The sequence below is a fragment of the Siphateles boraxobius genome, unplaced genomic scaffold (genome assembly GCF_051911475.1).
Source record: "Siphateles boraxobius isolate OS27281-9 unplaced genomic scaffold, OSU_SipBor_1 292, whole genome shotgun sequence".
NCBI lineage: Eukaryota > Metazoa > Chordata > Actinopteri > Cypriniformes > Leuciscidae > Siphateles > Siphateles boraxobius.
Genome location: NW_027508911.1, coordinates 127,501 through 134,066, shown reverse-complemented (window position 1 = coordinate 134,066; position 6,566 = coordinate 127,501). Strand labels below are relative to the sequence as shown.

General features: G+C 39.1%; 1 protein-coding gene across 1 annotated transcript in view; it reads left to right on the top strand.

The window, feature by feature from the left end:
- Nucleotides 1-6,420: 6,420 nt before the first annotated feature.
- The window catches only part of lsamp (limbic system associated membrane protein), a 91,903-nt gene continuing 91,757 nt past the window's right edge, over nucleotides 6,421-6,566 (top strand). Inside the window, exon 1 of the mRNA XM_077246994.1 lies at nucleotides 6,421-6,566. This exon is cut by the window's right edge and continues 586 nt beyond it. The gene's annotated coding sequence lies outside the window, so the exon portion shown is untranslated.

The following is a 6,566-nucleotide window of genomic DNA, read 5'->3' as shown; positions in this document are numbered from 1 at the left end:
CCTTATTTTGTTTTGTTCGGTTAACTTGTACGCCAGATATCCAGATATTATTAGCCGTGTTTCCGCAGTCTGGCCATGTGCGAGCGAGGGTGCTAATCAGCCCAAAGCAGCGACTTGAGCGCTTGAAAACAGAATCCGATACACTATAGTGCGTAGACAGACGGAGGGGAGCACGGAATAAAATACTGGGCCTTAATATCCTCCGACTAAAAGCTTCGAGGCCATAATCAAACGGCGCAACCTGATATTTATCTTTATTTCACAAAGAATAACACGCTTTACAGAGAATGATCATTTCTATAAATTTTTTCACTAAATGATGTGCTCTGGAGAGTTTTGAGCGCTCTCCCCACTGCCATCACAATATAGGAATAGGCACATGTCATCAAAATGATAGAAACAAACAAAAAACATTTGGGCCTAACGAGTTCCCGTTTTATATATTTATAACACGAGCCTATGATATGAGAGTTATCACAACAGCAAAAGTGCTGCTTTTCCGAACATCTGCACAATCGCAAACGTGACATTTATACAACAGTTCAATAAAGTTACTGAGTAACTTTTATTAAATACATTCTGTTTTTGCTCCGTCAAAGAAAACAGAAGAAACACAGAACCGCTGCGCCTCCGAGCAACACGCGTTCAGTTCCTCTAAATATCTGCATTTTTAATGAGTAAATGATTAAATTAGGCGACCCATTCATTAATACAGTCGTTTTCTAGGTTAAACGAATTAGGATTTTTGAAGGAATCGGTTGAATAATTTATGCAATTCTAATTTGCTGTGTAAATCCATACATGCCATGTCTAAACTGCCTGTGTCAATCCAAAAATGGATTTTTTATTGATACCGACTTCCTTTTATTTGGTCATAATAGCCATACACAGTGTCTTTGCATTCTGATTGAATTAGCTGACTAAATTTAAGAATCTGACATAAGAGGACAGATAGCAATGACAATGAATTTAAAAATACTGTTTTCTCTTGGCTTTATTATTAGAGTTTTGATCCTAACCCTAACCCTAGCACATCCTGCATTATAATGTATTAAAATGACTATTTAATATTTGCCTACCACTAAACTTTGACTATAGGCCTGTTGCATATTAATTGCTCTAGGAACCTCAAAGCATATTATAAGTTTTGTGTAATTTGTGCTACTCCACAATGATGTTTATAGTGTAAGTAGGGCCCACACATAAACTGGAGCCCAGACCCCTGAGTCCTGCCCGGACCACACGGACCCACTATACCACATCATGCCAGAACTGTACGACGACACCGATCACATCATAGGCTACGACGCACCTCTGTACAGAAGAATAAAGCGTCATTAGCAGGCACTAGTGCTTAATAAATACAGCAAGATGAATCATACTTTGGCAATTGTGGTTTTAATATGTGCTGAAAATAGAGAAGAAAGAAAAGAGGATAATATGTGGCTATATGGAAGAGAGGACGCTTGTGTTATCACCCTCTCTCCTATTGTGCCGAATATCTCAGTGAAACGCTTCTGGAACAACAACAAATGTAGGCGGGGCTTGATTGTGTCTGTGAGGAATTGATTGGATGGTTAGATGGTGGTGGTTTGCTATTGGTAGATCTCGTGTCAAGTCACTTTTATTTATACAGCGCTTTTTACAATACAGATTGTTTCAAAGCAGCTTTACAGAGATAACAGGAAAATAATGTTGTAATAATATTGTTGAATATTAAATGTCCCCAACTAAGCAAGCGAAGGCGACAGTGAAGGAACCGAAACTCCATCAGTGACAGAATGGAGAATAAACCAGTCTAAGTCTCAGTTCTCCTCCGGCCAATGAAGGAACAGTGTGTGATTAAGATTCAGGAGCATTATAGGTCAAAGGTCAGATTGGATCAGAACTTTCACAATATTTATCCAGTTCATCTGGTTGGGTCGGAGTCATCGGAGTCAACGATCAAACATTCCCATAAACGCACTCCTAACCCTTGTGGAAAGCCTTCCCAGAAGAGTTGAAGCTGTTTTAGCAGCAACTCCATATTAAACACTACGGATCAGGAATGGGATGTGATTAAAGTTCATGTGCATGTAAAGGCAGAAGTCCCAAATCTATTGGCAATATAGTGTATATTCTGCTGTTCCATGAGCGCCACCTACTGTCAGAGAGTGAATGTGCGTTTCATTCAGCGTTCCTGCCGTTTGTGCGAGAATCGGCCTGAATGTTCACATACAAGCAGTGATTTTAACCAGCGGATGGATCATAAGCGAATACACATTCTAAAAAACTGAACAATTTGGAAAAAGATTCTAGAAACATTGACAGTATTTTTAAGTGTCAACATTCACAATTCTGTGATTATTGAAAGCACATGTGTGATGAGTGTGTGACTGGAAACTCAGCGATGGCCTCTGATTGGTCAGGTGTGTGTGTGTGTGTGAATCACATGTGAATTTTACCAGTAGACGTTTGCTCTGCTGCGATACAGGAGCTTATTTTAGACGCATCTCATCCATATTTCATGGACACGCTTCATTCTCAGGTCTGTCCCAACACATCTTCATTCTAGCAGAGCAGATTTCCCATCAGGTGTGTGTGTGTGTGTGTGTGTGTGTGTGTGTGTGTGTGTGTGTGTGTGTGTGTGTGTGTGTGTGTGTGTGTGTGTGTGTGTGTGTGTGTGTGTGTGTGTGTGTGTGTCAGATCTAAGGTGAGGCTGATGGGAGTTTCTGCATTCTGTGACCGGCTCATGACAGATCAACACACAGCTGAACGTTTACTCCCACCATGCTATGAGTGTGTGTCAAGTCAAGTCAAGTCAAGTCAAATATATTTATATAGCGCTTTTCACAATACAGATTGTATCAAAGCTGCTTCACAGTATCAATCAAAACAACTTAACGATGTTTGTTTATTACTGGAAAAAAAGACATCCAAGTTTGGTAGAGCTGATCAATGGTATGATTGGTTAATTAATTTGAATATCCCCAACTGAGCAAGCCAAAGGCAACAGTGGCAAGGAACCGAAAAACTCCATCCAGTGACCTAATGGTGTCCTAAAACCCCATCAAATGACCCAATGGAGAAAAAAAAAACCTTGGGAGAACCCAGGCTCAGTCGGGGGCCAGTTCTCCTCTGGCGTTTATGAACTAGAGGCCGAATTTACAGTAACTGTAAGATAAAAATTTATATGAATGCCTGGCTAAATAGATGCGTCTTCAGTCTAGTTTTAAACTGGGAGAGAGAGTCTGAGCTACGAACAATATCAGGAAGGCTATTCCAGAGCTTCGGAGCTAAATGTGAAAATGCTCTGCCTCCTTTGTTGGATCTGGATATCCTAGGAATGACCAGAAGCCTCGAATCTAGTGATCTTAAAGAGCGCGATGGATTGTAAGGCGATAGAAGATCCGTTAAATAGACTGGAGCTAAACCATTTAACCATTCAAGTCAAAAGCAATATCTTGTATTTAATACGGAACTTTATAGGTAACCAATGAAGTGATGATAAAATCAGTGTTATATGATCATATTTTCTTGATCTAGTAAGAACTCTAGCGGCTGCATTTTGGACTAACTGTAGCTTGTTTATTGAGGATGCAGAACAACCAGCTAATAAAGCATTACAGTAATCTATTCTCGAGGTCATGAATGCATGAACTAACTTTTCTGCATCAGAGACAGATAGCATGTTACGTAGCTTAGCAATGTTTCTAAGGTGGAAAAAGGCTGTTTTTGTAACATATGAAATATGCTTTTCAAAAGACAGGTTGCGGTCTAGTATAACACCCAGGTCTTTTACTGTAGTGGATAAAGTAACAGGGCATCCTACTATGTTAAAGTCGTGCTGTGAAGGGTTTTGTGGACGGTTTTTAGAACCGATGAGTATTACCTCTGTCTTGTCTGGATTTAATAAAAGAAAATTACGCGTCATCCAATCTTTTATATCATTAACACAATCTGTCAATTTGGATAATTTAGCGTATTCATCTGGCCGTGATGAAATATATATTTGAGTGTCATCAGCATAACAATGGAAACTAATTCCATGTTTCCTTAGAATATTACCAAGTGGCAGCATATATATTGAGAATAATAAAGGGCCTAACACAGATCCCTGCGGCACTCCATAGTTTGCCGAAGTTATAATCGATTTTTCTCCATTTAAGTAGACGAAATGGTAGCGGTCAGATAAGTATGACCTGAACCAGCTTAATGCTTGTCCTTGAACACCAGTGTAATTTTGTAGTCGATCTAAGAGTATTGTGTGATCTATAGTATCGAACGCAGCACTAAGATCAAGTAAAACTAGTACTGAGATACAGCCTTGGTCCGAAGCTAAAAGTAAATCAATTGTGATTCTAACAAGCGCAGTTTCTGTGCTATGATGTGGCCTGAATCCAGACTGAAACTTTTCATAAATGTCGTTTTCTTGCAAGAAAGAGCCGAGTTGAGCAGACACAACTTTTTCTAATATTTTTGACATAAATGGAAGATTCGAAATGGGTCTGTAATTTGCTAGGTTATTTGGATCTAACTGTGGTTTCTTAATAAGAGGTTTTATAACTGCCAGCTTGAACGTTCTTGGAACATGACCTAAAGATAAAGATGAGTTAATAATATCGAGAAGAGGCTCTTCCACTACAGGTAACACTTCTTTCAGTAGTTCAGTTGGGTTAGGATATAATAAACATGTTGTTGTTTTAGATGAAGTGATAAGTTTATTTAACTCTTTTTGTTGTATGGTTGTAAAGCATTGTAATTGTTCTTGCGGGGTGATAATTGCGGCTGAATTATAAGGCGCGAGCAGAGATCGAACGTTTACGATTTTGATTCTGATGCTTTCAATTTTCTCGGTGAAGAAGTTCATGAAATCATTACTACTAAACTGTAACGAGGTATTTTGTTCAGACGACGTCTGTTTATTTGTTAGTCTAGCCACGGTATTAAATAAAAACCTTGGATTATTTCGGTTGTTTTCTATTAATTTGCTGAGGTGCTCCGCCCTGGCCGTTTTAAGTGCCTTTTTATAAAGTGACATACTGTCTTTCCACGCGATTCTAAAGACCTCTAAATTAGTTTTTTTCCATTTACGCTCTAAATTACGGGTTTCTCTCTTTAAAACATACGTAGTATTATTGTACCATGGTGCTATACTTTTTTCTCTGACCTTTTTTAATCTAATGGGTGCAACAATATCCAATGTTCTAGAGAGAATGTTGCTCATAGTGCTAGTTAGTTCGTCTAGTTCATCTGTTTGTTTGGGTTCAGGCAGCAGCTGAGATAGATCAGATAAGCTATTTGAGAAATGATCTATGGTGGATGGACGAATTGTTCTACCTGGTCGATAACGTGGCGCAGCATGACATATTATAGCAGTGCGTAATATGCAAGTTACCAAGTAGTGGTCAGTGACATCATCACTTTGCGGTACAATATCTATATCGGTTGGATCGGTTCCATATGATATAATTAAATCGAGTGTATGATTAAGACGATGAGTTGGTCCGGTGACGTTTTGCTTGACCCCGAAGGAGTTTAATAAATCTGTAAACGCAACCCCTAACGCATCATTTAAATTATCTACGTGTATGTTAAAATCTCCAATAATTAATGCTTTATCGACGTTGACCAAAAGATCTGATAGAAAGTCAGCAAACTCTTTTAGGAAATTGGCGTAAGGCCCCGGAGGTCTATATACGGTAGCCAATGCTAGAGATAATGTGTTTTTTTTTCTTACATCTAAGAGCGTAACATTTAGCACAAGTACTTCAAACGAATTAAACCTATGACGAGTTTTCTGAGTAACATTAAGGGTATCTCTGTAAATTGTTGCAACACCGCCGCCACGACCGATCAGACGGGGCTCATGCTTATAGCAGTATCCTGGCGGAGTAGACTCATTTAGACCGAAATAATCATTTGGTTTAAGCCAGGTTTCAGTAAGGCACAGAACATCGAAATTATTATCTGTGACCATTTCATTTACAATAACCGCCTTAGGTGTGAGCGATCTAATGTTTAGAAGACCTAGCTTTAGAAATTGTTTTTGTTCACTACTAGCGAGATTTTTTGTTTTAATAACAATTAGATTTTTTCTAGATCCCACAGTAGATTTATTATTTGATCTTAGTAAACGAGGAATAGACACAGTTTCTATGCAATGTTCTACACTAGTATTAATATCAATTAAATTGGTGCAGTAGAGACTGTGATTTGAATTTTTGGTTACTAGTCAAACGGTATTTAACATCTTGGAGATGTTATCCGACAGAAGATCTGCCCCGATTCTACTTGGGTGTAAGCCATCAGCGCGGAAGAGCCTTGGTCGCTCCCAAAACAGATTCCAATTATTTACAAAAATCAGTTTCTGCTCATTGCACCATGACAATAACCATTCATTTAGCGCGAATAATCTACTGAACTTTTCATGCCCTCGTCGGTACGTAGGAAGCGGTCCAGACACAATAATCGATGTTTCAGGCGATGTGCTGCGTACCGTATTGATAAGGCTCCTGAAGTCTTTCTTCAGAACCTCCGTCTGTCGCAGCCTAATGTCGTTAGCTCCCACGTGCAGCACAACAGCT